This window comes from Arachis ipaensis, chromosome B9, assembly GCF_059453495.1.
Source record: "Arachis ipaensis isolate K30076 ecotype BB chromosome B9, ASM5945349v1, whole genome shotgun sequence".
NCBI classification, from domain to species: Eukaryota; Viridiplantae; Streptophyta; class Magnoliopsida; order Fabales; family Fabaceae; genus Arachis; species Arachis ipaensis.
Genome location: NC_142444.1, coordinates 91871769 through 91891109, shown reverse-complemented (window position 1 = coordinate 91891109; position 19341 = coordinate 91871769). Strand labels below are relative to the sequence as shown.

Here is a 19341-nt window from a genome sequence, read left to right as displayed (position 1 = left end):
GGACGGATGTGAGTGGTAAAGTGGTTATAGGGAAGAGAGATTGAGGTGATTGGTAAAGAGTTTTGGGGAAGAGTGTTTATGGGATTGTGTGAAAGAGGGGTGAGAAGAAGTGAGTGGAGGTAGGTGGGGATCCTGTGGGGTCCACAGATCCTGAGGTGTTCAAGGATTTACAACCTTGCACCAAATTAGGCATGCAAAATGCCCTTGCACACAACTCTGGGCGTTCAGCACCAGATTGGTGCTTGTTCTGTGCGTTGAACGCCCATTTGTTGCCCATTTCTGGCGTTGAACGCCAGAAACATGCTTGTTCTGGGCGTTCAGCGCCAGCTCTTCTCCAGGGTGCAATTCTGGCATTCAAACGCCCAGATGCTGCCCATTTTGGGTGTTCAGCGCCAGAACCATGCTCTGTTCTGGCGTTGAACGCCAGCCAGATGCTTCTTACTAGCGTTTAAACGCCAGTAAGGTCTTCCTCCAGGGTGTGATTTTTCTTCTACTATTTTTCATTCTGTTTTCAATTTTTATATTTATTTTGTGACTCCACATGATCATGAACCTAATAAAACATGAAAGAACAAGAAAAATAAAATTAGATAAATAAAAATTGGGTTGCCTCCTATCAAGCGCTTCTTTAATGTCAATAGCTTGACAGTGGGCTCTCATGGAGCCTCACAGATGTTCAGAGCTTTGTTGAGACTTCCCAACACCAAACTTAGAGTTTGGTTGTGGCCTCCCAATACTAAACTTAGAGTTTGACTGTGGGGGCTCTGGTTGACTCTGTTTTGAGAGAAGCTTACTGTGCCTCTTTTCCATGTTTACAGAAGGGTAACCTTGAGTTGTAAACACAAGGGAGTCCTCATTCAATTGAAGGACTAATTCACCTCTGTGAACATCAATCACAGCTCTTGCTGTGGCTAGGAAAGGTCTTCCAAGGATGATGGATTCATCCTCATCCTTTCCAGTATCAAGGATTATGAAATCAGCAGGGATGTAAAGGCCTTCAACCTTTACTAACACGTCCTCTACTTGTCCATAAGCCTGTTTTCTTGAATTGTCTGCCATCTCTAATGAGATTTTAGTAGCTTGCACCCCAAAGATTCCCAGTTTCTCTATTACAGAGAGGGGCATGAGGTTTATCCCTGAACCAAGGTCACATAGAGCCTTTTCAAAGATCATGGTGCCTATGGTACAAGGTACTAGGAACTTTTCAGGATCCTGTTTCTTCTGAGGTAATCTCAGTTGATCCAGATCACTTAGTTCATTGGTGAACAAGGGAGGTTCATCTTCCCAAGTCTCAATACGAAATAATTTGGCATTCAGCTTCATGATTGCACCAAGAAACTTGGTAGCTTGCTCTTCAGTAACATCCTCATTCTCTTCAGAAGAGGAATACTCATCAGAGCTCATGAATGGCATAAGGAGGTTCAATGGAATCTCTATGTTCTCTAGATGAGTCTCAGATTCCTTTGGTTCCTCAGAGGGAAACTCCTTATTGATCACTGGACGTCCCAGGAGGTCTTCCTCCTTGGGATTCACGTCCTCCTCCTCTCTTGTGAGTTCGGCCATGATTGCTATATCAATGGCCTTGCACTCTCCTTTTGGATTTTCTTCTGTATTGCTTGGGAGAGTACTAGGAGGGATTTCAGTGATCCTTTTACTCAGCTGGCCCACTTGTGCCTCCAAATTTCTAATGGAAGACCTTGTTTCATTCATGAAACTTACAGTGGCCTTAGATAGATCAGAGACTAAGTTTGTTAAATTAGAGGTATTTTGTTCAGAGTTCTCTGTCTGTTGCTGAGTGGATGATGGAAAAGGTTTGCTATTGTTAAACCTATTTCTTCCACCATTATAAAAGCCTTGTTGAGGCTTTTGTTGATCCTTCCATGAGGGATTTGGCTGATTTCTCCATGAGGGGTTATAGGTGTTTCCATAAGGTTCACCCATATAATTTACCTCTGCTATTGCAGGGTTCTCAGGATCATAAGCTTCTTCTTCAGAAGATGCCTCTTGAGTACTGTTGGATGCAGCTTGCATTCCATTCAGACTCTAAAAAATCATATTGACTTGCTGAGTCATTATTTTATTCTGATCCAGTATGGCATTCAGAGTATCAATTTCAAGAACTCCCTTCTTCATAGGCATCCCATTACTCACAGGATTCCTCTCAGAAGTGTACATGAACTGGTTATTAGCAACCATGTCAATGAGTTCTTGAGCTTCTGCAGGTGTTTTCTTTAGGTGAATGGATCCACCTGCAGAAGTATCTAATGACATTTTAGCTAATTCAGACAGACCATCATAGAATATGTCCAGGATGGTCCATTCTGAAAGCATGTCAGAAGGACACTTTTTGGTCAGTCCTTTGTATCTCTCCCAAGCTTCATAGAGGGATTCACCTTCTTTCTGTCTGAAGGTCTGAACATCCACTCTAAGCTTACTCAGCTTTTGATGAGGAAAGAACTTGGCTAAGAAATCCTTGACTAGCTTATCCCAAGAGTTTAGGCTATCCTTAGGTTGAGAGTCCAACCATACTCTAGCTCTGTCTCTTACAGCAAAAGGGAAAAGCATGAGCTTGTAGACTTCAGGATCTACTCCATTAGTCTTAACAGTATCACATATCTGCAAGAATTCAGTTATAAACTGAAAAGGATCTTCAGATGGAAGTCCATGAAACTTGCAGTTCTGCTGCATCAGAGAAACTAATTGAGGTTTAAGCTCAAAATTGTTTACTCCAATGGCAGGAATGGAGATGCTTCTTCCATGTAAATTGGAATTAGGTGCAGTAAAGTCACCAAGCATCCTCCTTGCATTATTATTATTTTTGGCTGCCATCTCCTCTTCTTGTTCGAAAATTTCTGAAAGGTGCTTGCTGGATTGTTGTAATTTAGCTTCTCTTAGTTTCCTCTTCAGAGTCCTTTCAGGTTCTGGATCTGCTTCAACAAGAATGTTCTTGTCTTTGCTCCTGCTCGTATGAAAAAGAAGGACAGAAAAATAATAATAGGGATCCTTTTTACCACAAGGGTAAGGAGAGCAGAGATGTGGGATGAAGAGAGGTGTTAGTAGATGAATAAATAAATAGAAGGAGATGAGAGAGAAGGAGAATTTTCGAAAATTATTTTTGAAAAAGAGTTAGTAATTTTCGAAAATAGTTTTTGAAAAAGGTTAGTAATTTTTCGAAAATTAAAATAATTAGTTAATTAAAAAGAAATTTTGAAAAAGAGGAAAGATATTTTCGAAAATTAGAGAGAGAGAGTTAGTTAGGTAGTTTTGAAAAAGATAAGAAACAAACAAAAAGTTAGTTAGTTAGTTGAAACAAATTTGAAAATCAATTTTGAAAAGATAAGAAGATAAGAAGTTAGAAAGGATATTTTAAAATCAAATTTTGAAAAAAATAAGATAAAGAGATATTTTTGAAAAGATATGATTGAAATTAGTTTTGAAAAAGATTTGATTTTTAAAATCACAATTAATGACTTGATTCACAAGAAATCACAAGATATGATTCTAGAACTCAAAGTTTGAATCTTTCTTAACAAGCAAGTAACAAACTTGAAATTTTTGAATCAAAACATTAATTGATGATGTTATTTTCGAAAATTAGGAGATAAAGATAAGAAAAAAATTTTTGAAAAATATTTTTAAAATTTTCAAAAATAAATAAGAAAAATGAAAAAGATTTGATTTTTGAAAAAGATTTTGAAAAAGATAAGATTTTTAAATTGAAAATTTGATTTGACTCATAAAAACAACTAGATTTTTAAAAAAAAATTTGAAAAAGTCAATCCAAATTTTCGAAATTTATGAGTGAAAAAGGGGAAGATATTTTTTTTTTTTTTGAATTTTCAATGATGAAAGAGAAAAACATGAAAAAGACTCAATGCATGAAAATTTTTAGATCAAAATGATGAATGCATGCAAGAATGCTATGAATGTCAAGATGAACACCAAGAACACTTTGAATGTCAAGATGAACATCAAGAACTTATTTTTGAAAAATTTTTAATGCAAAGAAAACATGCAAGACACCAAGGAGATTTAAGAGGGCGGTCAGCAAGTCATAGAGAAATTCTTGTAGGCTTCACCTTTTCAATTTGAAGTTTGTACAATAAAGATAATGGCATTAGATTGATGCTAGTTCCCAGGTCACACAAAGCTCTTTCAACAGTCACTTTCCCAATTGTGCAAGGGATCACAAAGCTTCCAGGATCTTTTAATTTCTCAAGAAGGTTCTTTAAGATTATAGCACTACACTCCTTTGTGAGCACCACGGTTTCATTCTCCCTCCAATTTCTTTTCTTGGAAATTAACTCTTATATAAACTTGGCATATAAGGGCATTTGTCCAAGAGCTTCAGGAAAGAGGATGTTTATTTGTAGCTTCTTGAAAACCTCCAGAACTTAGAAAATTGATGATCATTGGCCTCTTTTTTGCAACCTTTGAAGGTATAGTATTCTTGGCTTGTATTCAGACATTGGATATTCTCTTTTGGTGTATCTTTGGAGGTTTGTGTTAGTTGTTGTTGAGTAGATGGGATTGCCTGTTCTTCTTGCAAATTGTTACCCTCTGGAGCTGCTTCTCTGTTCTTGGCAACATGTGTTTCATCTTCTTCCCTTTTTAGCACTCTTCCACTTCTTAGACTTATTGCTTTGCATTTTTCGTTGGGGTTTGGAATTCTATCACTGGAAAGAACACTTATGGCTTGGTACACGAAATTGTGATCTCAGGCAACGGCGCCAGAAACTCTGTACGCACGTCTTAATAAATTGTTTTTCATTCAGAACTTCGATACAACTAACCAGCAAGTGCATTGGGTCGTCCAAGTAATAAACCTTATGTTAGTAAGGGTCGATCCCACGGAGATTGTCGGCTTGAAGCAAGCTATAGTCACCTTGTAAATCTCAGTCAGGCGGATATCAAATAGTTATGGAGTTTTCGAATATTAATAATAAATAGAAAATAAGGATAGAAATACTTATGTAATTTATTGGTTAGAATTTCAGATAAGCGTATAGAGATGCATTCGTTCCTCTGAACCTCTGCTTTCCTGCTGTCTTCATCCAATCAATCTTACTCCTTTCCATGGCTGGCTTTATGTAAGGACATCACCGTTGTAAATGGCTACTTTTTATCCTCTCTGGAAAATGGTCCAATGCGTTGTCACTGCATGGCTAATCGTCTGGAGGCATCACCCTTGTCAATGGCTGCATCCCATCCTCTTGTGAAAATGGTTCAAATGCTCTGTCACAGCACGGCTAATCATCTGAGGTTCTCGATCATACTGGAATAGGATTCACCCTCCTTTTGCGTCTGTCACTACGCCCAGCACTCGTGAGTTTGAAGTTCGTCACAGTCATTCAATCCCAGAGTCCTACTCGGAATACCACAGACAAGGTTTAGACTTTCCGGACTCTAATGAATGCCGCCATCAATCTAGCTTATACCACGAAGATTCTGATTAAGCGATCCAAGAGATACTCATTCAATCTAAGGTGGAACGGAAGTGGTTGTCAGGCACGCGTTCGTGGGGGAATGATGATGATTGTCACGTTCATCACATTCAGGTTGAAGTGCGAATGAATATCTTAGAAGCGGAATAAGTTGAATTGAATAGAAAAACAGTAGTACTTTGCATTAATCTCTGAGGAACAGCAGAGCTCCACACCTTAATCTATGGAGTGTAGAAACTCTACCATATGAAAATACATAAGTGATAATGATTCAGGCATGGCCGAATGGCCAGCCCCCATGAAAGTCTAAGATAGCATAAAACTGATCAAAGATGTCTAATACAATAGTAAAAGGTCCTATTTATAATAAACTAGTTACTAGGGTTTACAGATGTAAGTAATTGATGCATAAATCCACTTCCGGGGCCCACTTGGTGTGTGCTTGGGCTGAGCTTGAATGTTACACGTGCAGAGGCTCTTTCTGGAGTTGAACGCCAGGTTGTAACGTATTTCTGGCGTTCAACTCTGGTTTGTGACGTGTTTCTGGCGTTTAACTCCAGACTGCAGCGTAGAATTGGCGTTCAACGCCCTTTTGCGTCGTCTAAACTCGGTCAAAGTATGGACTATTATATATTGCTGGAAAGCCCTAGATGTCTACTTTCCAACGCAATTTAAAACCGCGCCATTTTGAGTTCTGTAGCTCCAGAAAATCCACTTTGAGTGCAGAGAGGTCAGAATCCAACAGCATCAGCAGTCCTTCTTCAACCTCTGAATCTGATTTTTGCTCAAGTCCCTCAATTTTAGCCAGAAAATACCTGAAATCACAGAAAAATACACAAACTCATTGTAAAGTCCAGAAATGTGAATTTAACATAAAAAATAATGAAAACATCCCTAAAAGTAACCAGATTCTACTAAAAACATACTAAAAACAATGCCAAAAAGCATATAAATTATCCGCTCATCATGGCTTTCCCTATTTCTTGAGCCATTTGTCCCACTTAAATTTCCAAATTTCTCAATGAAGCCTATTGATTTTTAATGCTAATCCTTGTACCCTCTAATAAACCCATATTTTATGATATATTTTGTGCTCAAATTGAGTGATTTATTCAATCCTTCACCCACTTATTCATATTAATTTCATGGTTTTACTTTCCCTTCCTTATTATGTGATGTATGTGAAAAACATGTTTTCTATGGTTAAAAATAATTATTTTGATTACCCTTTATTTCCATTCGATGCCGTGATTCTTGTGTTGAGTAATTTCAGATCTTATAAGGCAGGAATGACTTAAAGGATGGAAAGAAAACATACAAAATTGGAAGGAAAGCATAAAATGGAGTTTTTGAAGAAACTGGCAGCGATGCGATCGCATGGACGACGCGGCCGCATGCCAGCGCGAAATGGCAGTGACGCGACCGCATGATTGACGCGACCGCGCGCCATGAGCGAAATGCATATGACGCGGACACATGACTGAAGCGACCGCGTGACAAGGAAAACTCCAGACGGCGCGACCGCGTGACCCACGCGGACGCGTAACAGAGGCCACGCACCAAATATTACAGAAAACGCCCCTAGCGATTTCTGAAGCCCTTTTTGGCCCAAATCCAAGTCCAGAAGGCACAGATCAGAGGTTATGAAGTGGGGGAATGCATCCACTCGGAGGGGAGTCTCCAATTAGTTAGTATTCATGAATTAGATGTAGTTTTGAGGGAGAGGTTCTCTCCTCTCTCTTTTAGGATTTAGAATTAGGATTTCTTTTGCTTTCAGGATTATCTCTTTTTATCAGGTTCAATATTCCTTTTTATTTATCTTTTCGATTTAGTTTATGAATTCTTCTATGTTACAGATTATTCTTTTGAATTAATGTTATTTGAGGTATTTCAGTTTATTATTGCTTTCTTTTATTTATATTACTGTTGCTTCCAATCTGAAGACATTTTTATTCCAGTAGATTTATTTTTCCCCTTTTGGTCTTGGTTAGGAAATCAGTAACTCAGGAGTTATCAAACTCAACGTGATCGATAATTGTTATCTTTGCTAATTGAATTGAACTTCAACAATCCCAATCTTTCCTTAGGGATTAACTAGGATTTGAGGATCAAACTAATTAGTCACTTGACATTCCCTTGCTCTAGCAAGGGTTAACTGAGTGGAATTAAGATTCAATTTTCATCATCATTGATAAGGATAACTAGGATAGGACTTCCAATTTCTCATACCTTGCCAAAAGTGCATTTTACAGTTATTTACTCATTTTACAGTCTTTTACTTATTTTAATTGCAATTTAAATTACTTGTTCCTCATCTTCACAACCCCAATTTACAATCTTCATAACCAATAATAAGAACATACTTCCCTGCAGTTCCTTGAGAAGACGACCCGAGGTTTAAATACTCGGTTATCAATTTTAAAGGGGTTTGTTACTTGTGACAACCAAAACGTTTGTAAGAAAGGTTGATTGCTTGGTTTAGTAACTATACTTGCAACGAGAGTTTACTATAACTTCTAAACCATCAATCTTCAGTTCTTCAAAATGGCGCCGTTGTCGGGGAACTGCAATCGTGTGCCTTATTATTGGTTATTGTAAATATTTTTCTTTTACTTGTTTATTATCTTTATTTTTCTCTTTTTATTTCCATTAGCTACTATGAATCCTCACCCCTCTCGCTTTGAGTTTGGTTCTAATATTGTTGAAAGGAGTAAAAGTTATAACAGCAACATGCATCAAGGTCAGAGCAATCAAAGATGGATGGAGCCAAAAGGATCTGATCAACCCTTTAGGCAACAACACCCTCCAAGATATCATGGACAAAGACCATTCTACAATGCGTACCAAGCTGATAGATATGGTGGACAACCTTGTAACTACCAACAAGTCCCACCCCATGCCTATAGACCATCCTCTCAACACAACTTCGAACCACCACACTCACAAGCTCCTTTTCACCATTCGCCACCATATGATCCTCATTTACCCCGATTCCAATCCAATTATTCCCAAACACCACCACTTCCCAATGTACCACGTCTAAATCCATCACCCTAAGAATCAGAGGTTCGCCTCAAGGAAACAGTAGATCAACTTCAAACAACCCTTTATCAACTGGAGCAAGCAATAAGTCAATTATCTTCTAGACGTTCGAACATTCAAGGACCTCCCACAACTCCGTGTGGACAATCTAATGATGAGCATAACATGAAGGAGATACTAGAAACTCCAGTGGACAGAGCAGGGCATGACTTCGTATTGGAACAAGTAGAGGAAGCCGTCATTATACAAGAAGAAGAGTTGGTTAAAGACCTAGGAGACGCTGAACCTCCATGGGAATCCAAATTTGTGGAGAATTCTGTCAAGGACGTTACAATTGATGCTAAGGAGGATAGTACACAACCCCCAAGGCAAGTCTTTTATGAGGAACTAGACGGAATACTCCAAGAAGCAAGTTTCCTTGATGATGATAGTCACGAGTCAAGTTCTCCTAGTAATGAACTTGCATCCGCAAGTGAATTCTCTGAGATCGAAGAGTCTTCCCCAAGTGAATACGAAGACGATGCAGAGGTAGATTTCTCTCAACCTCCCATTTATGACTTAAGTGACGAGGAAGACATAGAAGGCTTTGATCAGGACATGGATGCAATTGAAGAAGTCTGCAAGGAAGTGAAGAAATTCACAGAAGAGCACAAGGGAGTAGAACTTACAAAACCACTAGAAACACCTATCCCAAGGCCATTACCACCCAATATAAGCTTCAAGTGGGTACAATCCTTAACCCTTAGCTTTATTTTCTCACTTGAATACGGTTTGCTCGAAACAGATGGCCAGCTTAGAGCTCTCTGCGGCTTTAAGAGTAAGAGAAAAATGGCTCGCACTCAGAACTGGTGCACAAGGTTCAATAAGGTTCCACGCTTCAACTCGAAGTGTGTGGATTGGCATCATGATCTATAAAATGGATCTCGAAAAATGTTTGGTTATCTTGGTGAAAATCTACTTTCTAAACCGCTCGGATGGAAAAATATAGATCAAGACAAAGGCGGATTTAAAAGCAATGTATGGGATCCTGGAATCTATTTTGACATTTGTCACCCCGGGAGCCTGAGAATCTGTTTGAAGCTGCTCAGAATCTTTACATGCCTAGTTTGGGATCCCAGAGGCTATTGGCATTCCAAACATTGGTAGAGATTTCTGGACGAATTCAAGCGCAAGCCACCATAACAGGAAGCTCATCCAATGTCCAACTTAAGGACTTTAACTTAAAGTGCTAAGTGGGAGACAACCCACCACGGTATGGTCGTTTCTTTTTCAGTTTTATTTGGTGTTATTTATTTTTTGTTTTCCTTTTCAATTGAACCTGAATATTATTCATTCGCATTGTATACTACATAATTGCATACCTACATAAAAAAAAGAAGGCGTGCGACACGACCGCATCGCTCATGCGATCGCGTCAGTTGCGCAAAGCAACCACCCACGTGTCCGCGTCACCCATTCGGCCGCGTGATCTGGAAATCGGCGTAAATATCCAACGTCCAGAAAGTTAGGCTGGAATCGTGTGGCCATTGTGCGTTTCGCACAAAATGCCCACGCGATCGCGCCACCCACGCGATCGCGTCACTTGCACAACACCAATCCCACGCGACAGCGTGAGCGACGCGATCGCGTCGCGTGGATTGCACACCACCCCAAAAGAGACAGAGAGTTGCGCTGAAACGACGCTGGAATCGTGCGTTTAGCACAATTTCCAGCGACGCGGTCAAATGCCTCATGCGACCGCGTCATTCACTCCTTTATCCATTCCATGCAATCGCGTGCCCCACGCGATCGCGTCAACCCCTATTCCACCCCAGCCACGCGACCGCGTGCCCTACGCGATCGCGTGGATTCAAATTTAATAACCCCCAGCCACGCGAAACCCTACCCATTCGCGCCCCCCCAGCCCCCTCTCCTTCCTCTCTTTTCTCCACAACCACCACCCACAACTTCCAGCCACCACCACTGCCCACCGCAACCCCGAAGACCACCCAGAAGCCGCCGCCATGCCACCCCCTTCCTCCCCTTCCTCTCTCTTCTTCTTTCCTCTTCTTCCCTCCATCACCACTGCCACCCCTCCGCGACCGCTACACCCTCCGCGCCGCCGTCACCGCTGCGCCCCCAACCACTACCAACGCCCCCTTCCCTTCCTTCTCCTTTCCCCTCCTAACCCCATTACCCTTCCCGAAACTCCCTGCCTCTGAACAGCCGCCACCGCCGTCGTGCCGCTGTCAACCACCGCGTCAGCCACCACCACCACCATCCTCCGGCCACCTCTCTGCCCCACTTTCTTTCCTATGCCTTCCAGGTTCCGCTGAACGCAACCCTTCTTTCTATTCATCGTTAATTTCCTATTTTTCTGTTTATGTTCATATTTAGGCTAGTTACTTATGCATGTTGTAGTGGATTCTAGGTTCTTAGGTAGCCTAGGATGTGGTTAGTGGATTTAGGCCTGTTTAATTGCGCTGTTCATGTTTCTTGTTTTCTAATTTTTGCAATTCTGCTGTTGCTGTGATGTTAGTATTATTCATATGCTGTAATTTCTTGTTTCATGCTGCTTTTTACACTGCTTTTCCATGTTCATATTCCCTTTATGTAATTGCAACTATATTTTAATTCATATGAGCTATTCTGATTGCTATTTATTTTCTGGGAACATCAAATTTTAGCCGGGATGCTGCCCAAATTTTTGTAAATTATTTTGATTTTCATTCCTATTTTGGTTTTGGCAAACTTGCACTCTGCTTTACTCAGCTTTTACCAAACCAATTCATGAATGACAGGGCAAGCTTTCTTATTCTTTTTAATTTCCTGGTTGATAAATTGCATCTTGGATGATTCAATTCCACTTTTTGCTATTTTCATTTGATTCATCCTTAACTTCCTTGTTTGAATTTGAGTTATCTGTTGCTTTAATTTGTGAATTCTCGTTATTTAGATAATGCTCATTATGCCACTTACTCTAACCCACTTTTTACTAATTCACTAATTTTAACTTCCTAACCTCTTTTTCATTCCTAACCCACTTACCTTTCAAAACATTTCTTCTGGTTTTTCACTATTCTCTCTAACATTCTAACCAAGGCATGATAGACGTTTTTCCTACTTAACATGAATCCTTTTACATTTTGGATTGTGAATTTTTATTCTCGGACTTTTAACTCCTATACAATCCTTAATGAACATTTACTTAACTCCTTTTCATTATTCTATTGCTCCTTTGCCATTATATGCTTCTTTCGATTAATTGCTTACCTGCTTTCCTATTTTTATTATATCATGGTTTTCTGTTTTTTTTAGGATGTCTGACACCCAGAGAAAGGGAAAAGGAAAGGCAACAACTGGCAAACGGAAAAGAGGAGAATCCTCTATGTCCATACTGGACATCATGCACGATGACTCCTGGCGGGAGAAACACTTTACCCCGCAGGAGAAGGCTGACCAACTACTCTCTGCTACTGATCCCATTAGATTTGCAAACCGATACTGCGAGCTGAAGTATCCGGTGTTTGCAACCTCCAGGAACCTGTACCTGGAGAGGACTTTGAAAATCCCAGAAGAACTCCAGCAATACACCTCTGATCAGATCAAACAAAGAGGCTGGTTCTTCCTGGAGAGAAACCTGACTGAGGTCAATGCATCTTGGGTAAGGGAATTTTACTACAATTACTTCAAAACTTCCCTAGATGCAGTAAACCTAAGAGGGAAGTAGATACTGGTCACTGAAGAGGCCATAGAGGATGTTCTGAAGCTTCTGCCTAAATCCGATCAGCTGGATGGTTATCAAAAAGTTGAGGAGGACATGCGCTTCATGAAGTTTGATTGGGATGCCGTCAAGGCAAGGATAGCCCTTGACCCGACTGTTCCATGGGTCATGGGTCAGAACACCACCATGCCTAAGGGAATCAAGCGGGCATACTTGAATGATGAGGCTTGGCTATGGCATCAGATCCTAAGCAACTTTATTATACCGAGTACTCACGAGACGGAGCTACCTGCCGCTATGATTACCCTTTTATGGTGTGTGATGGAGGGTAAGGACCTGTACCTGCCACGCTTCATTCGGTACTACATGGCCAGGGTCCACGTCCGAGGCACTCTCCCTGGTGCACGAAATTGTGATCATCAACAATGGCGCCAAAGACTTGGAGCTCTCAAACGTGAATCACACTTCGTCACAATTCCGCACAACTAACCAGCGAGTGCACTGGGTCGTCCAAGTAATAAACCTTACGTGAGTAAGGGTCGATCCCACGGAGACTGTCGGCTTGAAGCAAGCTATGGTCATCTTGTAAATCTAAGTCAGGCGGATTCAAATGGTTATGGAGTTTAAGGTGATGAAAATAAACATAAAATAAAGATAGAGATACTTATGTAATTCATTGGTGGATTTCAGATAAGCGTATGAAGATGCTTTGTTCCCCTTGAACCTCTGCTTTCCTATTGCCTTCTTCCAATCATTCATACTCCTTTCCATGGCAAGCTTTATGTTGGGCATCACCGTTGTCAATGGCTACATCCCGTCCTCTCAGTGAAAATGGTCCTGATGCTCTGTCACAACATCGGCTAATTAGCTGTCGATTCTCGATCATGTCGGAATAGGATCCATTGATCCTTTTGCGTCTGTCACACACCCCACAATCGCGAGTTTGAAGCTCGTCACAGTCATCCCTTCCCAGATCCTACTCAGAATATCACAGACAAGGTTTAGACATTTCGGATCTCAGTAATGGCCGCCAATAATTCTAGCCTATACCACGAAGGTTCCAATCTTAGATTAGAAACCCAAGAGATATGCATTCAAGCTTGTTTGCATGTAGAACGGAAGTGGTTGTCAGTCACGCGTTCATAGGTGAGAATGATGATGAGTGTCACGGATCATCACATTCATCAAGTTGAAGAACGAATGAATATCTTGGAGAAGAAATAGACTTGAGTTGAATAGAAAAACAATAGTACTTGTATTAATTCATGAAGAACAGTAGAGCTCCACACCTTAATCTATGGTGTGTAGAAACTTCACCGTTACAAATACATAAGAACAAGGTTCAGGCATGGCCATGAGGCCAGCCCCAAACGTGTCTAAGATAGCATAAGACTTATCAAAGATTCAATGTATGAAAATACAATAGCAAAAGGTCCTTTTTATAGAGAACTAGTAGCCTAGGGTTTACAGAAATCAGTAATTAATGCAGAAATCTTCTTCCGGGCCCACTTGGTGTGTGCTTGGGCTGAGAATTGAAGCATTTTCGTGTAGAGACTTTTCTTGGAGTTAAACGCCAGCTTTTGTGCTAGTTTGGGCGTTTAACTCCAGCTTTTGTGCCAGTTTTGGAGTTAAACGCCAGAATTCTTGAGCTGACTTGGAACGCCTGTTTGGGCCATCAAATCTCGGGCAAAGTATGGACTATTATATATTGCTGGAAAGCGCAGAATGTCTACTTTCCAACGGAATTGAGAGCGCGCCAATTGGGCTTCTTTAGCTCCAGAAAATCTACTTTGAGTGCAGGGAGGTCAGAATCCAACAGCATCTGCAGTCTTTTTTCAGCCTCTGAATCAGATTTTTGCTCAGGTCCTCAATTTCAGCCAGAAAATACCTGAAATCACAGAAAAACACACAAACTCATATTAAAGTCCAGAAGAGTGATTTTTATTTAAAAACTAATAAAAATATAATAAAAACTAATTAAAATATACTAAAAACAATGCCAAAAAGCGTATAAATTATCCGCTCATCACAACACCAAACTTAAATTGTTGCTTGTCCCCAAGCAACTGAAAATCAAATAGGATAAAAAGAAGAGAATATACAATGAATTCCAAAAACATCTATGAAGATCAGTATTAACTAGATGAGCGGGGCTTTTAGCTTTTTGCTTCTGAACAGTTTTGGCATCTCACTTTATCCCTTGAAGTTCAGAATGATTGGCATCTATAGGAACTGAGAATCCAGATAGTGTTATTGATTCTCCTAGTTAAGTATGTTGATTCTTGAACACAGCTACTTTATGAGTCTTGGCCGTGGCCCTAAGCAGTTTGTTTTCCAGTATTACCGCCGGATACATAAATGCCACAGACACATAACTGGGTGAACCTTTTCAGATTGTGACTCAGCTTTGCTAGAGTCCCCAATTAGAGGTGTCCAGGGTTCTTAAGCACACTCTTCTTTTTGCTTTGGACCTTGACTTTAACCGCTCAGTCTCAAGTTTTCACTTGACACCTTCACGCCACAAGCACATGGTTAGGGACAGCTTGGTTTAGCCGCTTAGGCCAGGATTTTATTCCTGTGGGCCCTCCTATCCACTGATGCTCAAAGCCTTGGATCCTTTTTATCACCCTTGCCTTTTGGTTTAAAGGGGTATTGGCTTTTTATGCTTGCTTTTTTTTTTTTGCAAGATTTTCACTGCTTTTTCTTGCTTCAAGAATCAATTTTATGATTTTTCAGATCATCAGATAACATTTCTCCTTTTCCTTTCATTCTTTCAAGAGCCAACAATTTTAACATTCATAAACAATCAAATTCAAAAGTATGCACTTTTCAAGCATTCATTTAGAAAAACAATAGTATTGCCACCACATCAAGATAATTAAACTGTTTTAAAATTTGAAATTCATGCACTTCTTTTTCTTTTTCAATTAAAAACATTTTTCATTTAAGAAAGGTGATGGATTCATTTTCATAGCTTTAAGGCATAGACACTTAGACACTAATGATCATGTAATAAGGACACAAACATAGATAAACATAAAGCATAATTTTCGAAAAACAGGAAAATAAAGAACAAGGAAGTTAAAGAACGGGTCCACCTTAGTGATGGCGGCTTGTTCTTCCTCTTGAAGATCTTATGGAGTGCTTGAGCTCCTCAATGTCTCTTCCTTGCCTTTGTTGCTCCTCTCTCATGGTTCTTTGATCTTCTCTAATTTCATGGAGGAGGATGGAATGCTCTTGGTGCTCCACCCTTAGTTGTCCCATGTTGGAACTCAATTCTCCTAGGGAGGTGTTGATTTGCTCCCAATAGTTTTGTGGAGGAAGATGCATCCCTTGAGGTATCTCAGGGATTTCATGATGAGGAAATTCCTCATGCTCTTGATGAGGTTCTCTTGTTTTCTCCATCCTTTTCTTAGTGATGGGTTTGTCCTCATCAATGAGAATGTCTCCCTCTATGTCAATTCCAGCCGAATTGCAGAGGTGACAAATGAGATGAGGGAAGGCTAACCTTGCCAAAGGAGAGGACTTGTCCGCCACCTTGTAGAGTTCTTGGGATATAACCACATGAACTTCCACTTCCTCTCCAATCATGATGCTATGTACCATGATAGCCCGGTCTATAGTAGCTTCAGACCGGTTGCTAGTGGGAATGATTGAGCGTTGGATGAACTCTAACCATCCCCTAGCCACGGGCTTGAGGTCATGCCTTCTTAGTTGAACCGGCTTCCCTCTTGAATCTCTCTTCTATTGAGCGCCCTCTTCACATATGTCCATGAGGACTTGGTCCAACCTTTGATCAAAGTTGACCCTTCTAGTGTAGGGGTGTGCATCTCCTTGCATCATAGGCAAGTTGAATGCCAACCTTACATTTTCCGGACTAAAATCTAAGTAATTCCCCCGAACCATTGTAAGCCAATTATTAGGGTCCAGGTTCACACTTTGATCATGGTTCTTGGTGATCCATGCATTGGCATAGAACTCTTGAACCATTAAGATCCCGACTTGTTGAATGGGGTTGGTGAGAACTTCCCAACCTCTTCTTCGGATCTCATGTCGGATCTCCAGATACTCATTCTTTTTGAGCTTGAAAGGGACCTCAGAGATCACTTTCTTCTTGGCCACAACTTCATAGAAGTGGTCTTGATGCACCCTTGAGAGGAATCTCTCCATCTCCCATGACTCGGAGGTGGAAGCTTTTGCCTTCCCTTTCCTCTTTCTAGAGGTTTCTCCGGCCTTTGGTGCCATAAATGGTTATGGAAAAACAAAAAGCTTTAGCTTTTACCACACCAAACTTAGAAGGTTGCTCGTCCTCGAGCAAAAGAAGAAAGAAGAGAGTAGAAGAAGAAGAAATAGAGGAGATAGAATGGGCTTTGTGTTTCGGCCAAGGGGGAGAAGTGGTGTTTAGGTTGTGTGAAAATGAAAGAGTGAAGATGGGTTTATATAGGAGTGAGAGGGGTGTGTATGTTTCGGCCATTATGGGTGGGTTTGGGAGGGAAAGTGGTTTGAATTTGGATGGTGAGGTAGGTGGGGATCCTGTGGGGTCCACAGATCCTGAGGTGTCAAGGATATCTCATTCCTGCACCAGGTGGCGTGCAAAACGCCCCTTTCTGCCAATCCTGGCATTAAACGCCAGGCTGCTGCCCATTTCTGGCATTTAACGCCAGCTTCTTGCCCATTCTTGGCGTTAAACGCCAGTCTGGTGCCCTTTTTTGGAGTTAAACGCCCAGAATGGTGCCAGACTGGGTGTTTAACACCCATTCTGCTACCTTTACTGGCGTTTAAACGCCAGTAACTATCTCCTCTAGGGTGTTCTGTTTTTCATTCTGTTTTTCACTTTGTTTTTGCTTTTTCAATTGTTTTTGTGACTTCACATGATCATCAACCTACAGAAAACATAAAATAACAATAGAAAATAGAAATTTAACATAGATAAGTAAAGATTGGGTTACCTCCCAACAAGCGCTTCTTTAATGTCAATAGCTTGACAGTGGCTCTCATGGAGCCTCACAGATGTTCAGAGCAATGTTCGAACCTCCCAACACCAAACTTAGAGTTTGAATGTGGGGGTTCAACACCAAACTTAGAGTTTGACTGTGGGGGCTCTGTTTGACTCTGTATTGAGAGAAACTCTTCATGCTTCCTCTCCATGGTTACAGAGGGATATCCTTGAGCTTTAAACACAAGGGAGTCTTCATTCACTTGAATGATCAATTTTCCTCTGTCAACATCAATCACAGCCTTTGCTGTGGCTAGGAAGGATCTGCCAAGGATGATGGATTCATCCATACACTTCCTAGTCTCTAGGATTATGAAATCAGCAGGGATGTAATGGTCTTCAACCTTTACCAAGACATCCTCTACAAGTCCATAAGCCTGTTTCTTTGAATTGTTTGCCATCTCTAGTGAGATTCTTGCAGCTTGTACCTCAATGATCCCTAGCTTCTCCATTACAGGGAGAGGCATAAGGTTTATGCTTGACCCTAGGTCACACAGAGCCTTCTCAAAGCTCATGGTGCCTATGGTACAAGGGATTAAGAACTTTCCAGGGTCCTGTCTCTTTTGAGGTAATCTCTGCCTAGTCAAGTCATCCAGTTCTTTAATGAGCAATGGAGGTTCATTCTCCCAAGTCTCATTACCAAATAACTTGGCATTTAGCTTCATGATTGCTCCAAGGTACTTAGCAACTTACTTTTCAGTGACATCTTCATCCTCTTCAAAGGAAGAATACTCATCAAAGCTTATAAAAGGCAGAAGTAAATTCAATGGAATCTCTATGGTCTCAGAATGAGCCTCAGATTCCCATGGTTCCTCATTAGGGAACTCTATTGAGGTCAGTAGGTGTCCATTGAGGTCTTCCTCAGTGGGAATCACTGCCTCTTCCTCCTCTCCATGTTCGGCCATGTGAGATATGGTTATGGCCTTGCACTCTCTTTTTGGATTCTCTTCTGTATTGCTTGGGAGAGTACTAGGAGGGAGTTCAGTAATTTTCTTACTCAGCTGACCCACTTGTGCCTCCAAATTTCTAATGGAGGACCTTGTTTCAGTTATGAAACTTTGAGTGGTTTTGATTAGATCAGAGACAATGGTTGTTAAGTCAGAGGGGTTCTGCTTAGAATTCTCTGTCTGTTGCTGAGAAGATGATGGAAAAGGCTTGCTATTGCTAAACCTGTTTCTTCCACCATTATTGTTGTTGAAACCTTGTTGAGGTCTCTGTTGATCCTTCCATGAGAGATTTGGATGATTTCTCTATGAAGGATTATAGGTGTTTCCATAGGGTTCTCCCATGTAATTCACCTCTTCCATTGCTGAGTTCTCAAAATCATAAGCTTCTTCTTCAGAGGAAGCTTCCTTAGTACTGCCTGTTGCTGCTTGCATTTCAGACAGACTCTGAGAAATCATATTGACTTGTTGGGTCAATATTTTATTCTGAGCCAATAGGCATTCAGAGTATCAATCTCAAGAACTCCTTTCTTTTGAGTTGACCCATTATTTACAGGATTCCTTTTAGAGGTGTACATGAATTGGTTATTTGCAACCATTTCAATGAGTTCTTGAGCTTCTGCAGGCGTCTTCTTCAAATGAAGAGATCCTCCAGCAGAGATATCCAATGACATCTTGGATAGTTCAGACAGACCATCATAGAAGATTCCTATGATGCTCCATTTTGAAAGCATGTCAGAAGGGCACCTTCTGATTAATTGCTTGTATCTTTCCCAAGCTTCATAGAGGGATTCACTATCCTTCTGTCTAAAGGTTTGGACTTCCACTCTAATCTTACTCAATTTTTGAGGTGGAAAGAACTTTGCCAAGAAGGCATTGACTAGCTTTTCCCAAGAGTTCAGGCTTTCTTTAGGTTGTGAATCCAACCATGTCCTAGCTCTGTCTCTTACAGCAAAACGAAAGAGCATAAGTCTGTAGACTTCAAGGTCAACCCCATTGGTCTTGACAGTGTCACAGATTTGCAAGAACTCAGCTAAGAACTGATGAGGATCTTTGGTGCACAAATTGCGAATCACACTTTTCACAACTCGTACCACTGACCAGCAAGTGCACTGGGTCGTCCAAGTAATACCTCACGTGAGTAAGGGTCGAATCCCACGGAGATTGTTGGTTTGAAGCAATCTATGGTTATCTTGTAAATCTTAGTCAGGA

At 40.8% G+C, this 19341-nt stretch overlaps 2 non-coding genes across 2 annotated transcripts; both read left to right on the top strand.

Moving 5' to 3' along the window:
- The first annotated feature begins 2325 nt into the window (after nt 1–2325).
- Nucleotides 2326–2433, top strand: LOC148545458 (small nucleolar RNA R71). The gene has a single exon (XR_015902063.1). It is a non-coding gene; the product is annotated as a small nucleolar RNA R71 (small nucleolar RNA).
- Nucleotides 2434–18858: 16425 nt separating this feature from the next.
- Nucleotides 18859–18965, top strand: LOC148545457 (small nucleolar RNA R71). Its single transcript, XR_015900876.1, has one exon. It is a non-coding gene; the product is annotated as a small nucleolar RNA R71 (small nucleolar RNA).
- Nucleotides 18966–19341: the final 376 nt, after the last annotated feature.